Raw genomic sequence first — 15,962 nt, 5'->3', positions numbered from 1 at the left:
ATGATGGCAGATAAAGACCTGAATGGTTCATCCGGTCTGTCCATTATTTATTCTAATTAAAAATACATGATTACATTAACTTGTCTCTTCTTTGATATATCTGGGCCTTAGACTAAAGTCCACCCTGTATTGTTCTAGGTCCCAACCACTGTTCCCTCTAAGCTGTGCACTTGTGCGTGCGTACACAACTTGCTGAACCCGCGCACATAAATTAAAATAGCGCGTACAAAAAAATAAATTTTTGCCTAAAATGATTTTCACTGCTAAAATGAAATGTTGCAGAAGACCAGCTGTTCCGATTTCCCATTAATCACATTTATCGAAGCGCTATAATATAAATTTTAAGTCATTCACATGATTCCGTTATCTTTGGCAGTTGAACTTGACACGTCACGTGCCCCATAGGGCCATAGCCTATGGCCCATTGGATATGAAACACTTCCGATTCTTTGACTTCCTGAAATTCCGCCATATTGTTTATTTCGTGGAATCGTAGTGCGCAGCATGGAACTGCGATTGTATAACTGTATTCATTTATTAAATTGCAACCAGATACTTAAAATGTCTAAACCGCGAATGGTGAAAAGTGTAAAACCCAAGAGAGCTGAAACAGCTTTTAGGTCTGAATGGCTTGAAGAAATTATTGAAACGAAGACACCGGAATCTCGAAATACAATGCGTGTTTGACTGTGTGAAATATTTACCTATAACGAAGACGATGGAGTTGTGTATTGTTGTTGTCAAGATGCCAAAGCAACTGGAAAATTCTCTACTGGAAAAATATGGGATGATGTTTGGAAACTGGACTTTCTGAAACGCCATCTATCAAGTAAATCTCATACCGACAGTATTAGGAAACTCAGAAGTGGGGTCACGTGATGCGCACGAAGTGAGCGGACGTGCGTTGCTGGGCTCCGCGAACCGACTACCTAAAAACCTGCTTAATATTGATACCTGGCAGCTGCGAGGGGTATCGCTGGACCTGCGGGCACGGAGCGTCAGGACCAGGAGGTTCGGCGGTGTGTTCTTCTGTGCGGGAGAAGCCCCGGTATGCCCATAAAAGCGGCAAAAACACCGAAGAACAAGGTCAGCACGCTGGAGCCCAAAATGGCGTCGGCTCCCGCCTCGCCGCCGCTGGAGCTGGGCGACTGGGCTATCGAAATCTCTCGCCTGGTGACCACTGCCCTGGAGGACCGCCTCAATAAATTACAATCGGCGGTGGATGGCATTAATGAAAAATTTGAGAACCAGGCTCAGCGGCTCACAGAGGTGGAGAATCGTGTTTCAGCCCGGGAGGATGAGGCCCTGCAGACACAGAGGCGGGTGGATAGCCTGCAATCACAGGTGGCTGCCCTCACTGAAAAACTTGAGGACACGGAGAACCGCCAGAGAAGAAATAACCTGAGGGTTGTGGGGCTTCCGGAGTTGCAGGGCGCGGATGCGCTGTATCAGTTTTTCCATACTTGGCTGCCAGAACATCTTGGCTTGGAGACCTCGGCCATGTCTTTTGTATGTGAAAGAGCACACAGGCTGGGAACCACTTCAGGGGCTAACTCGAAGCCTAGAGCGGCTATTGCCCGGTATGTAAACTGGAAGGAGAAGGAACAACTCTTGAAGGCGTATCGTCTGGCTGGTGGTTTGCAGTATGAGGGACAGCGGCTGCTCCTCTTTAATGATTATTCTGCGGGTGTGTCTTCTCGGCGGAGGGAAATGGCGCCCATCTGTACCACCCTGCATCGCAGGGGGGTACGCTTTGCTCTGGTATACCCTGCAAGCTTGCGGATCTGGAGAGAAGGCAAGGTGCATACTCTGCTGACCAAGGGGGAGGCGCAGCGCTTCTTGGATACCATCAACGCCGCTGATCCTTCTGGAGAGGGCGGAGGAGTCCCGGGCAGTTGATATCTGACGGGGTGGCCCGTTCGGAGTTGACGAGACTCCCCTGTTGGTCCCGGTGGTCCTCTTCTGGGACTGCATGATCATCTGATTTGATGACGTTTGGTTCTGTTCTGTCCTGTGTATCTTTGACCTGGACCTTCCTGGAGATTGCGAGGGGACTTCTGGCGGCTCCGCAGGGGAGGACGCGGCTGGCCCCTGCCTTCTCCGTGGCAGGTGCGGCTGGTGTGCACGGCCCCCCTGATTGGGGACCTGGATGCCTTGTCTCAGGCCGGAGACTGTTTCTGTCAGGAGCTGGTGATTTTGTTCTTGCTTTATGTTACCATGATATATTGCTCTAGAAGCTGTCACATATAGCTGGTACTGGTTCGTGGGCTGCCCAGCTCACTGACCCCTATTCTCAGATTTCCCTTATGGGATTTTGTTTTTCTGTACTGGTTTTGTTGGGTTTGTGGGGAATTTGGGGAGAGTCCTGGGGGCAAATTCTCTGGGATTGGGGAAGGGGGAGGGGGTGTGTGCTTGTTGGGATGTTTGGCAGTGGTTTGTGGGATGTTTGGAAGACTGAATGGCAGTGTGGTTCGGGGCGGGTTAGGGGTGTGTGTGTAGGACTGACACCTTTCTATAATATCTTGGGGCCCGCGGCTTCCGGACGGGGCCGGAGGCACGTGGGGGCGGCTGTTTTCATGCCCTACCGACAGCGAGGGAAGGGTCTTAGCTGGGAGGGCCCTCTCCTCTTGACACTACTATTAGTATTTCCTGTCTTGTTCTTTAGGTATCTCTTTGATAATGGTTAACCTCTGCATTTCCACATATAATGTGGATGGTATCCATTCTCCCGTAAAGAGAAAAAAGCTGCTGAATTGGTTCAAGAAAAATCACATAGATATTGCTTACCTACAGGAGACTCATCTATCGGGGGCTGAGCATGCCAAGTTGCGTCGGGAGTGGGTGGGGGAGGTATGCTCTTCTTCTTTTAACTCCAGACAGCGGGGGGTTGCGATTTTGTTTCACAAACAATTACCGATACATATACATAAAACTCTGCAGGATAAGGAGGGGCGATATGTGATAGTTTTGGGGGAACTGTGGGGTCAGAAATGGATGTTTTGTAATCTCTATGCCCCTAATGTGTATAGTCACCGATTCTTTTCTGGGCTCTTGGCCCAGATAGCTCAATATTCAGATTATCAACTTCTGGTGGGAGGGGACTTTAATATCACGGCTGATCCCTCCATGGACTGTAGACCGGCGAGGGTGTGTCCGGGGGACCATGGAGCCAAGGGGGTAAATTTTTTGATGGACCAGTTGCATTTGATGGATCTGTGGCGGACTTTGCATCCTACTGAGCATACCTATACTTTTTACTCGCACCCCCATGAGGTCTATGCTTGTCTGGACTACTTTCTGGCGTCACCCTCGCTGCTCCCGCAGGTAGACCATGTCTCTATTGAGGAGGTTCCCTTATCGGATCACTCCCCGCTAATATTGTCGGTCAGGCTTACGAATGATACTCCGCGCAGGGGGTGGCGGTTTCCAAGCCATCTGTATAAGGATCTGGAGTTTCATAGATATCTCCGGGAACAATGGCAGGAGTATTGTCACCATAACGAGTCCCAGGATGTTGATCCGGTGACATTTTGGGAGGCATCTAAGGTTGTACTCCGGGGATATATTATTGCTTATGTATCTAGGGCACGGCGGCGCCAGGAGGCTGATCTGTTACGGCTTTCTGGAGAATTGCAGGCTTTGAGACGGCGTCATGTTGCTTCGCTATCAGTGGAGGACAAAAGCCGGCTGGGGGAGGTCCGATCACAATTGGAGGTCCTTCTGACGCAGCGGGCCAATAGGGATATCTATTTCCAACGCTATCGTTTGCATAGATGGGGGGGAAAGGCTGGAAGGCTCCTGGCCAATTTAGTGCGTCCTCCTCGCAAACAACAGGTCATCCTGTCTATTAAAGATGGTGCGGGTCGCCTTTACACCGGGGCGGATGACATTCAGTCTCAGTTTGTGCAATTCTATGAGACCCTGTATTCTTGCCGTGAATCTTCCGAATCTGACCGCACGGAATTTTTCCGGGATCTGGCTTTGCCTCAGGTGACTGCTGCCCAGCTTGACCTTCTGAATGCTCCGGTCACGGCGGCGGAGATCCAGCTGGGTATTAAAGCATTGAAACTCACGAAAGCGCCAGGCCCAGATGGGTTTGGGCCCGAATACTATAAGATCATGGCTGATTTGGTCCCTTCAGCCTTGGGGGATGCGTTTAATGAGTTGCATGCAGGAAAGGGTCTAGGATCGCGCAATATGGCCCATGTGGTCTTGTTACCCAAACCAGGGAAGGATCTTGCCCAAGTAGGGTCATACCGCCCGATCTCATTGCTTAATCAAGACGTAAAGCTGTTGGCGGCGATACTGGCCCGCCGCCTGAATGCTGTCCTCCCTTTGTTGATTCATGAAGACCAAGTGGGCTTCGTTCCGGGCCGGTACGCCTCCATGAATCTGTTTCGGGCGTTAATGGCCTTGCATTCGAGAAGAGGGACGGGGAGTAAATCGGCTATCGTGGGGTTAGACATGGAGAAGGCCTTTGACAGCATTTCATGGCATTTTTTATTCTGGGTTATGCAGCAATATGGCCTGGTTGGCCGTTTTCCTGACTGGATTCGTAGTTTGTACCTTCGTCCGCAGGCGCGCTTGCTGGTGAACGGGGGTCTTACTGATCCTTTTCCTTTGGGAAGGGGTACCAGGCAGGGCTGTCCTCTCTCCCCCCTTCTCTTTGTGTTAGCCCTTGAACCCTTGGCGGTAAAGCTGCGCACAGATCCTTCCATTCGGGGAATTCGGATAGGAGACAGGGAGAGTAGGATTAACCTCTTCGCGGATGACATCCTCCTCTATCTTGATAATCCCATAGATGATCTGGAGAAAGCACTTGGGGTGGTTCGCACTTTTGGAAATTTTTCTGGGCTGAGAGTTAATTGTGCCAAGTCTGAGCTGTTGCCTTTGGACTCTACTCACAAAGAGCCCTGGCACTCCGCTCTTTCTATACCGCCAGTAGATGGACCGTTGCGCTACCTAGGGGTGTATCTGACACCCGATTTATCCCTCCTGTACCAGCAAAACATTCGTCGCCCCCTCGAGCAAATTGCGGCTCAGTGTGATCGTTGGAGGGAGTTGCCGTTGGGATTGTGGGGGAGAGTAGCTCTCACAAAAATGGTTCTCCTGCCAAAGATCTTGTATCCCATTCAGACTATCCCTGTGTGGCTCGCCGCCCGGGATGTAAGGGCTTTTCGGTCTACCATTTCTTCTTTTATTTGGAGACGCAAAAGGGCACGCATTAGCTATACTAAATTGATGCTGGACCGTTCTCAGGGGGGCGTGAATCTTCCGGATATAAGACATTATAACGTAGCAGCTTTGCTTCGCTTCATTCATGAGGGATGGACTGGACAGTACAAATATGCTTCTGGGGAATGGCTATCCTCCTGGTGCGCGCCGCATTCTTTCCTGGCCCTTCTCCATGTGGCGCCTTCCGCGGTTCCCGGGGGTTCCTCGACCATGCCTTTTCTCCAGCCTCTTAGGATGGCGTGGCGGTGGTGGAGGCGCCATCAACAGAAAACGCCTGCTGCATCGGCACTCTTGCCTCTGTGTGGTAACCTTGCTTTTGTTCCGGGGATGGGACCTTCTCAACTTCGGGTGTGGGAGCAGCGGGGGTGTAGGACCTTGAGGGATGTGTGGGATGGGGGTAGTGGGGATGCTTTCCCTTCCTTTGCCCAGATTCAGCGGCGCTGGGATGTGCCCGGGAATCATTTCTGGGTGTATCTTCAGATCCGCCACTACTATACTACGCTGGCTCGGAAATGGGGGGATGCTTGGCTCTGTGGTCCTCTGGATGCACTCTTCTTCTTGCTTCCCGCAGCCCAGAATAAACTTTCTACCTGGGGACGTATGCTACGGGCAAATCTGGCTGAGGAGGCCCTTGATGGAGTGGCCTCTGTGTGGAGGAGGGAGCTGGGGTTTCTGGGAGATCGGAGCGAGTTTCTAGCCCTGTTTGGCAATCTCAGACTGTTGGGGGGCTCGTCCGATCTCCAGGAAATGCAGTTTAAGATAATGCACAGGGCATATATTTCTAGGCACCGCGGGGCTCTTATGGGCCTCTGGGAGGGGGCTGTATGTACCAGGTGCAACCGCTCGGCTGGAACATTGGTTCATCATTTTTTAGAGTGCTCCTCCACTGATTTGTGGTCGAGGGTACTTCCTTTTTTGGAGCAAATTGTGCACCGTCCCATTCCACGTGACTATGGCATGCTCTTATTGGGAGATCAGAGAGGGTTGGAGGAGGCTGGTTTTTCGTTTCCTCAGCGGAAATTCCTTTATATAGCCATCCTCTTGGTGAAAAAACTCCTTTTGCAGTATTGGGTGTCTGACCAGGTGGCTTCCTTTACTCATTGGCTACATCGGCTTGCACTGGTAGCCCACTTTGAAATTCACCGTTCTCCCAAGGGGGGGGGGATTGATCTTCGATGCTATGTGGGGTTCTGGAGGGCGGCCTTGATGCTCTGTCCTGGGGAATCGGTGGCACAGCTGGATATCCATTCTTAGGGCCACTGATCCCTTTGTCTCCCCTCTCTCTTTTCTTTTCTTTTTTCTCTTTTTCTCCTCGTTCTTTTCTATTTTCTCTCTTCTTTCTGTGTATGGGGCTTTGGTGTAGTTCGCCTTGAAAGGTGTGTGCTGGTGCGAGTGGGAGGGGTGTATGTGGTGTGGTTGTTGTGGTTAGTATGGTACGTCTGGTGTTAGTGCGTATGTGGTATGATTGAGGGGGTTATTTTTGTTTTCTCTCTTCATAAAAAAAAAAATTTTTTCGCAGATGGCGACTGGAGGGTGCAGAGCTTGTCCGGCTCGATTTTCCTTTCTGTGAGTGCCTGCTCGGTTTACAATTTGAGTTATGTTTTCTCTATTTGGACTTTGTGTCCTAGTGCTGTTGGATTTCTGTACTTTCTGTGTTGCATCTGTTAATAAACATTATTTCAAAAAAAAAAAAAAAAAAAAAAAAAGGAAACTCAGAAGTAAAAATCCGAATTTAAGAGGAGGCTGGTTAACATGTTGCTTGAAAGCCCAACCAAAAAAGAAAACAGGCAAATTAGTAATGAACGGACTGACTGACTGCAAAACTTCAGAAAACCTTGAAATACTAACTTGCAAAATCACTAACGCACAGTTAGAAGAATCACTAATTACAACTCTATTCTATATCCCACCCAAAAAATAGTCAAACGCAAAAGAAGAATTCTTTGAATTCCTCACCGTAACTACCCTAAAAGGACCATACAACCTACTTCTGGGAGACATAAACACCCACCTAGAACAAAAGACAAACCCAGAAGTAACTGAAATCGCCAACTTCCTAATGTCACTGGACTTTCCAAACCCAGACGCAGAAATAACCCATGAAAAAGGTCATAAGCTAGACATAATCACCTTCTCCCACAGAGAAACAATAGACCCTAAAATACAATATTATCCAGGGTCCTGGAGTAAATGCATCTGGTCAGACCACTACATTGGCAAGTTCAACCTACACTGGCAAAAACAGAGTACACAACAAAAACACAAAAGCGACAACACAAAAACAATAACCAGCTGTGGCATTATAAACCCTACCGAATTCTGGGCTCACTATGAGCTACGTCCCATAACCAAAGAAATTCAGGACTTCCCTACAAGATGGGAAAATTACAGCAAAGAACTTCTAGACCAAATAGCCCCATACCAAACATACAAAAATAAAAATAGACCACCAAATGAATGGTTTGACTGTGAACTACTAACCGCCAAACAGGAACTAAAGAAAATTGGAGAGAATCTGGCAAAAAACAAACAGTGAGTCAGACAAGACAAACTGGAAACAAAAAAATGAAAATATACAAAAATCTGATTATGCAACAAAAATTGGTACTTCGAAAATAAACAGTAAAGAATTGTTCAAACTGGTAAAAACACTAACCGACACAACACAAATCCTGAAAAAGGACAATGAGCGCACTCCATCGGCACAATCCCTTGCCAACTTTTTTAAAAACAAAATCGCTGATCTAAGAGCAACCTTACCCACAACCACAACAAATACACTTCACTACCTCGAACCCCATGACCAAGACTCCAGAGTAGACATGATGTGGGACCACTTCGAATACCCAAACTGGCAACAGTTCCTAAATTTATTCAACAATTACACCAAATCTAACTGTCTACTTGACACATGTCCCCCCAAAATCATGACAGTTGCCCCACCAGACTTCAAAAAGGAACTATTTGCATGGCTAACAACTGCCCTTACAAGCGGAACACTAAACAAGAAAATGGGACACATACTAATCACTCCCATCCCTAAAGATCAGAAAACCTCTACAGCACTGACATCCAATTTCAGACCCATAGCAAGCATTCCCCTTTTCACAAAGATACAGGAAGGATTGGTCAATCTTCAACTAGTAAACTACCTAGACAAATTCAACATCCTTAGTGAACACCAATCAGGATTCAGGAAAGGATACAACACAGAAACTGTCTTAGCCTCCTTACTGAACCACCTTTATGACCTCTTTAGCAAAGGCAAAAGCGCACTGATCCTACAACTAGACCTCAGCAGCGCGTTCGACCTGGTAGACCATGAAATCATGCTACTGTGCCTTGATGTAATGGGAAACTCTGGAAAGGTAAAGAAATGGTTCCAAGAATTCCTAACAAACAGATCCTACCGAGTAATCAGCAATGGAAATTACTCCAACCCATGGAAAAACCCGTCAGGTGTGCCTCAAGGCTCCCTCCTATCGCCCCCCTATTCAATATCTATATCGCCTCCTTATGTCACCTCCTACAAAAACTAAACTTAGAGCACTACATATACGCAGACGACATATCCATTCTAATCCCCTTAAACGACATCACAAATGAAATTTTAGACAACCTCTCAAACATAATGACAGAAATTGAAAAATGGACCACCAATTTTAAACTGAAACTAAACGCAGAGAAAACAAAAGTCTTTCTGGCAAGTCCTATTGACAAAATGACGAGAACATTGATAAAAATAAACAATCATGAATACCCAATATCCAAAACCATAAAAATATTCGGTATCACTCTAGACACACACCTAACCATGACAGACCACACAAACTTACTAGTAAAAAAAATGCTTCTTCACGCTATGGAAACTAAGGACTATAAAAAAATACTTTGACCCAACATCCTTCAGGTTGCTGGTGCAGTCGCTGATCCTATCCATTCTTGACTACTGCAACATCATCTACCTGGGTATCCCTCAAAACACGGTAAAAAAACTGAGATTAGTACAAAACACCGCTGTTCGCCTAATCTTTGGACTAAGAAAAAATGACCACATTAGCCCCTACTATAAAAAAACTGCGTTGGCTACCAATAGAAGCGTGAATACTATTCAAATTTGCTTGCACCTGTTTCAAACAAGTCTGGGGACTAGCACCTTCCTACCTGCAAACTCACTTCATCCTACACAACCCCACAGGAACAACCAGAAACAAAAACATCTTTGCACATCCAAAGATCACGGGCTGTAGATACAAATCATTCCTGGATAGAACCTTTGGGTTCCAGGCGAACAGACAGCAAGTCTGGCCGAGAAACTACATAAATGAACCCAATCTGACTTACAGTGCATTCCGAAAATCAATTAAAACCGCCCTATTCCCCAAATTCATTGACCAAAACTGTCCTCTCCCTCATTAGGATTTCCCCTCTGTAAACTCCTTTTCCTTCTCTCAAGAAGCTCCTTTATTGTATTCTTTATTCATAGAACTCCAGTTAGTGTGGAAACTTTCTATTTAGACTTATTGTATTGTATTGAGACTTACTGTATTGTATTCAGACTTATTGCTATTTGCTGACTGTCTAGCTTCTTTCAATGTGAACCGCCTAGAAGTCACCTGACTATGGCGGTATAGAAAATAAAGTTATTATTATTATTATTATTATTCCAGTTCCCCAAAATATTAAAATGCGTTTTTTTTATTTTCTATCTTTTTATTTTTTGTCTTGGCAATTTCTTTTCTAACTACTACCACTATTTATCATGTATGTAGCACTGAAAGGTGTATACAGTACTGTACATTAAATATGCAATAGACGGTCCCTTCCCAGAAGATCTTACAATCTAATTTGGACAGACAGACGGGGGAGTTTCTTGCCGAGAGAATGATAGGATGGACATAACTAATTTTAATGTGAGTGGGAGTTAGGAGTTGAAAGCAGCCTCACAAAAGTGGGATCCCTGATGCTTGATCTGCCTCTTCCTCCTTTCAACTCCCTGAGATCTCCTCTCCAAACCCCCAATCCACCTTCTACACAGGAAACTCTTCCCAGGCCCCCTGGACCTCTGTCACTGGGAATGAAGGGAGGAACAGTATAGTTACTTACCTGTAACGTAGGTTCTCCGTGGACAGCAGGATAGTCAGCCACATATGGGTGTTGTCCCAACAGCTCCCAATTTGCGGATAAGCTCTCCAATAGCTCAGAGATATTTTTTTTTTCTCTCTCTCTGAGCACGTGCAGTGCCCGGGCCCCACTGGGCATGCCTGAGCCCTACCCATTTCCCCCTGCTTCCCCCTAATCCCCAGGATGTTCCTAGCTGTGGCCGGGTCGGCCGTATGGGGAGGCGGGTGGGTTGTGTGGCTGACTATCCTGCTGTCCACGGAGAACCTACGTTACAGGTAAGTAACTACACTTTCTCCTAGGACAAGCAGGATGAGTCAGCCACATATGGGTGACTCCCTAGCCGAGGGATGTACCAATTGGACCTGTGCCTTATTGCTCTGTGTATCCCTCGCCTGGCTATGGAGGCCGAGCCGGGCAGAGTAATCAGGCGAAGCAGGTGAAGTTGTGGAAACAAGGTTTTAGATAAAGTGCTGTGTTAACTGAGCAATAATACTCACAGAACAGTGAACTGGTCAATGACAATCAATGAACAGTGAGAAACCAACTCGTTAACAGTGACAATTCATACTTGCATGTGAGAATTCATACTTGCCTATTCCACATTCAGTCTAGACAGGAGTGCTGGAAGACCTACTTAACTCACAGAACAGCGAAACTGGTCAATGACAATCAATGAACAGTGAGAAACCAACTCGTTAACAGTGACAATTCGTACTTGCATGTGAGAATTCATACTTGCCTATTCCACATTCAAACTAGATAGGAGTGCTGGAAGACCTACTTAATCACTATCTATAACACCCTACTTGATCAGTGTTTGTTGATATTTATAACACCCTACTTGATCAGTGTTTGTGAAGGCTGTGCTAGTGGTTGCTGTCCCTCCCGGGAGGGAAGAGCTACTTCCAAGACTGCTCGGCCGAATGCATTTGGAGCGTGGAATGCTATGTCGAGGCAGTAGTGTTTAGTGAAGGTGTGCATGGAGGATCAAGTGGCTGCATCGCAGATGTCCCCTATTGGTGTGTGGTGCAGATGAGCCATTGTGGTGGCTATGGCTCTACTCTGGTGGGCGTGGGCTCCCACCTGCGGTTGACGCTGCGCTTTTCTATAGGTGAAGGGGATGCACTTTTATATCCAGCGCGAGCGCCTGTGTTTGGTGGCCGGAAGTCCTGGTCTGTTTTGGTCATAGGAGACGAACAATTGAGGCTTGTCTAATCTGCTGTATAGTCAGGGCCCGCACACAGTCCAGGAGGTGTTGCTGAACCACCCTGTTCTCATGGAGGAGTGTGTTGGCCGACACGATGGTCAGGGTTATCCCGGCCAGGAATATGGGATCTGCCTCCCCCAAAGGTTTGAAGGGGTGGAGGTGAGCTGATGCGGCACCAAGTTGAGGTCCCATCCGGGCGGTGGTGGTCTGACCGGTGGGTGCAGATTGGACAGTCCCTTCATGAAATTTTGGTTTGTTGTCTAGGCCAGCGTGGTATGCCGCGATTGCACTTAGGTGGACCTTGATGGAAGTAGGTTTTAGGTCCCACTGAGATAAGCTCAGTATGTACTGCAGGATGTCCTGTATGGGGCAGTTGTAGGGGTCTCGCTGCGTGTCTGTGCACCGGTAGCAGAACCTTCTCCCTTCCAACCCATAGCTTTTTCTGGTTGAAGATCTTCTGGCTCCACGTCTTGTGGTAGGTTCATCTTCTCATCTATGCGGTCAGGGCTAAGGAACGCAGGTCGTGGTGGAGGGTTAGGTTCCCGCATTGTGTTATGAGAACTGCACTGATCGGGAGGGGGGAGAGGTGGGTGAACCGCTATCCCTTGCCGGAACGGGAACCATGGTTGCAGGGGCCCGGACAGGGCAATCATGATCACCGTTGCTCTGTCCTGAAGGATCTTCTGCAGGACTTAGGGTATGGCGGGTAGGCGTATAAGAGTGTGTGGTTCCAACTCACAGACAGACCGTCGGGGCTGAGACGGCGATGGGTTGATCTCTTTCCGCAGAAGGTCGAGTATTTTGAGTTCGGTTCGGTTGCAAACAGGTCGATGCTCGGTGTGCCCCAGCTGCTGAAGATCTTCTTCGTCACCGCTGGGTTTAGACACCACTCATCGGGATCCAGCTGGTGTCTGAGTCTTTCTGCCAGGTTGTTCTGCTCCCCTGGGAGGTAAGTTGCCTGGATGGGGTATTGAATGGAGTTGGTGAACTCCCACATGTGGCAAGCTTCCTTCCATAGCGAGGCTGACCCTGCCCCTCCCTGCTTGTTGATATAGTGCATGGCCACCTGGTTTTCTGTTTGGGTGAGGACTGCCCTGCCTGTCACCCATTGTTTGAAGGTTTCGAGGGCATTCCCTATGGCCCTGAGCTCCAGTAGGTAGATATGGAGTGAGGACGCCTGTGCGAGGATCGAGAAGGTATGTCCCCCCTCCATGTTTGGAGGCATCCATGGTGGCCACCAGCTGGTGAGGTGGTGGTCTGGTTTCCCTTTCGCTAAGTTATCTCGGGCCATTCACCAGTGAAGCGTCTTATGTATGGGCTGGCAAATGGGTATCTGGGTGGTCAGAGGTTGGGTACACTGGTCCCAGTGACATCTGAGGTGCCCTTTCAGGGATCTCATGTGTAGACTGGTGTGCTGGACAACAAAGACCGCAGCCGAGACACAGGAGGGAGCGTGCTGACGATGAGCTGCTGGCAGGGATGCACTGGGCCAGGGATGTCATGGCGTCGATCTGGTAGTCCCGTAGGACGGCCTTGGTCTGTGTGGTGTCGATGACTGCCCAGATGAACGATATCCCCTGGGTGGGTATCAGGTGGGATTTCATGTAGTTGATGAGGAACCCCAGTTCTTGGAGGAGGGTTATGGTGGTTGTCGGGGCTGTCAGCTGTCGAGATAAGATAGGACACGCACCCCTTGAAGGCGAGGATGTGCCACTGCCACGCACTTTGTGAACACTCTTGGAGCCGTTGAGAGTCCAAGGGGTAGGACCTTGTACTGGAGGCATCTGTCTTGGCTTTAGAAGTGATGATGCCTCCTGTGGGCTGGGTGCATGGGCACGTGAGTGTAAGCATCATGTAAGTCCAGGGATACTAGCCAATACTCGGGCTGTAACAGGGCCAAGACTGTACCCAGAGAGTGCATCTGGATCTTGTGTATGAATCTGTTGAGCTTGCAGAGATCCAGGAACGAGCGTTGTCCTTGTCCATGGAGACGCGGGGGTTCCTGGAGTAGAAACCCCTTGGTGATCTCCTCTGTTCGGCACCACCTCTATTGATTCTGCCGAAGCAGGTCCTCTCCTTGCTGCAGGAAAATTGGGTCGTCCCCACTCGGATGGAGGGTGCCCCGCACACTCGGGGGGGGGGGGGCGGGAGTGGAGACGAATTCGGAATCCCTGCTTGATGATGCTGAGGGCCCACTGGTCGATGGTGATCCTGGGCCAAGCCTTCGCAGACAATCTGATCCTGCTGGGCCGGAGGGTGGTCAAGGTTCTGTTTTTGTCTTGGGGAGAGGGCTACCCTGGGATGCCCCTGCCCCTCAGGCGGTGCTTGTTTGTGTAGCAGTTATGTTACTGTTGTGAGCGCTGGGGCACAGACTGCTGCCCGTGTAGACTGGCTCGGTAGTGAGCTGGAGTCTCTATTTTATTTTATTTGTTTATTTTCTCTCACTGGCCTCCTGATAAAGCCGCATCTGGAACTGGAGCGCAGCAATTCGTGCGCTCAGCATTGCGCCCTCGAAGGTCTTTTTCCCCGTGGAATCCAGGGTTTTTCAGGTCCTTCCCTGACGGGGCATAGGAGGGGGGGGGTCGTGCTGCCCTGTTTCTCTTAAGCGCTAAGGCTACCGCAATATCCATGTATGGCTGCTGCGGGTTGTCGAATCCCTGGGCTGGAAAGATCTGGTACTTCAATCCCAGTCTCCTTGATGTTGGTTGCTCTGAAGAGGGAGTCAGCCAAATCTCATCTCTGCAGTCCAGGAGGTTCTTGTGGACTGGAATTGCCACTGCCGACGTGAAGTACTGGTACTGGTAGTTCAGGCCTTGTAGTACTCTGTCTTGGGTACTTGCATTCCACCCACGTGGATCTTGAGAAAGGCTGTGAGTTTCTGGAGGGACTTGGGGTGAGTCCTCGTTTGTGGGTTTTCTTTTTTTCCCCAGTTAATTATTTATTTATTTTTGTGGGTGGTGACTCGGGGCGTGGCTGGAGGCTGGTGTGTTGCTTGTTCCTCCGTTGCTTGGGTGCATTGCATGCCGCTGGAGCGCACCATGTTGTTGTGCGTGGCTCCCTCTAAAGGGGGGCATTGGGGTGTTGCCCGCTGAGAGAGGAGTGGGTCAGCAGGAGGATTAACTGTTGCTGCTGGTCCCACCCCTGGTGGTTCGCAGGTTCATGTGCTGCTCCACTTGACTGATTGGGTGGCTCCAGTTACCCCACCGACATTCCTTGTCCTTCATGAGAGGGGGGGGAGAGCCTGCAAAGAGGGGGCAGGATGCACCCCTTCATCTGTGCCAGAGCTCCTGGCTGCATTTCCCACTGTGCCTGGAGGCAGAGAAAGATGAGTGATAATGCCTCTTGAGTGGGCTTCTCCTGCTGTACTGCCTATTGCATATTAAACTGTACAGTGCTGCATATGCCTTTCAGTGCTATAGAAATCATAAATAGTAGCAGAGTCCCTCATGCTGGCTGGAAAAGCATCTGAAGTGCAGTGAACTGCTCTTTAGGTTGAGAAGTTTCAAACCCCCACCTTTGGAGAGGCATGGTCTGACATGCCGCATCACTGATGATATCAGCACCCTGCTGTGAAAGGCAGACTCCTCGTTCCGACATGAGAGGGGGTGGGTGGGAGAAGTCTGACTCTGCAGGACCCCAAGAGGGAAAGAAGCATCAATTTTTTTTTTCCAGCATGTGGGGAGATTGCAGGGAGGAGGGGCAACCCCCTGCCCTTTACAACTCTGGGGCAGCATCTCTCCTGCCGGTGGGAGAGGTCTGCAGGTTCCCTCTGAGGGAAAGAAGCATGGGAGTTTCTTTCTCCTTAAATTCAGATTGGGAGGAGGGTGGGGCAGAGCCCTCGGGGCTGCAAAAGATTATCAGAGTTTTTCCCAAAAACAAGCAGATAGGACTTACCTTTGGGGCTGGAGGGGGTATCCCGATTGGCTCCCTGCAGAGGCTGGCTGTTCGCGGCAGCATGCAGTCTGGAGGGCGAAAGCCCCGATCTGCTGCTTGCAGAGGCTGTGGCTTTACGCAGCAGCATGCGAGACTTCTATCGGCTGCCCTGCAGAGGCTGGCTGTACGCGGCAGCATGCAGTGACTCCTGGAGAGATATTTCTCTACTGGGCCGAGTGCAGGCGGGGGGATTAGCTGAGCCAGGGCAACCTGGAGGCTCCTTGCCGCTGTAGCTTGTGGATCCCCCGCTGCTGCATTCCGATGAGGATGGCTGCTGGAGGAAGATTCTCGGGCTTCACTTCTCTTCATGAAGTCTCTCAGTGCCCTCTTTCTTAGCTTGCGTGCACGTGGTGACATGTGCACACAATGCAAGCAACACGGAAACCTCGAGCGCCGGATCCAATCAGTGGGCGCACAATTCATGAAGATCCAGTGTATTCATCCTTCTCCTGCATCCCAGTCA

This window comes from Geotrypetes seraphini, chromosome 16, assembly GCF_902459505.1.
Source record: "Geotrypetes seraphini chromosome 16, aGeoSer1.1, whole genome shotgun sequence".
Taxonomy (NCBI): Eukaryota; Metazoa; Chordata; class Amphibia; order Gymnophiona; family Dermophiidae; genus Geotrypetes; species Geotrypetes seraphini.
The sequence above is the reverse complement of the archived record's forward strand: the minus strand, read 5'-3'. Positions refer to the sequence as shown.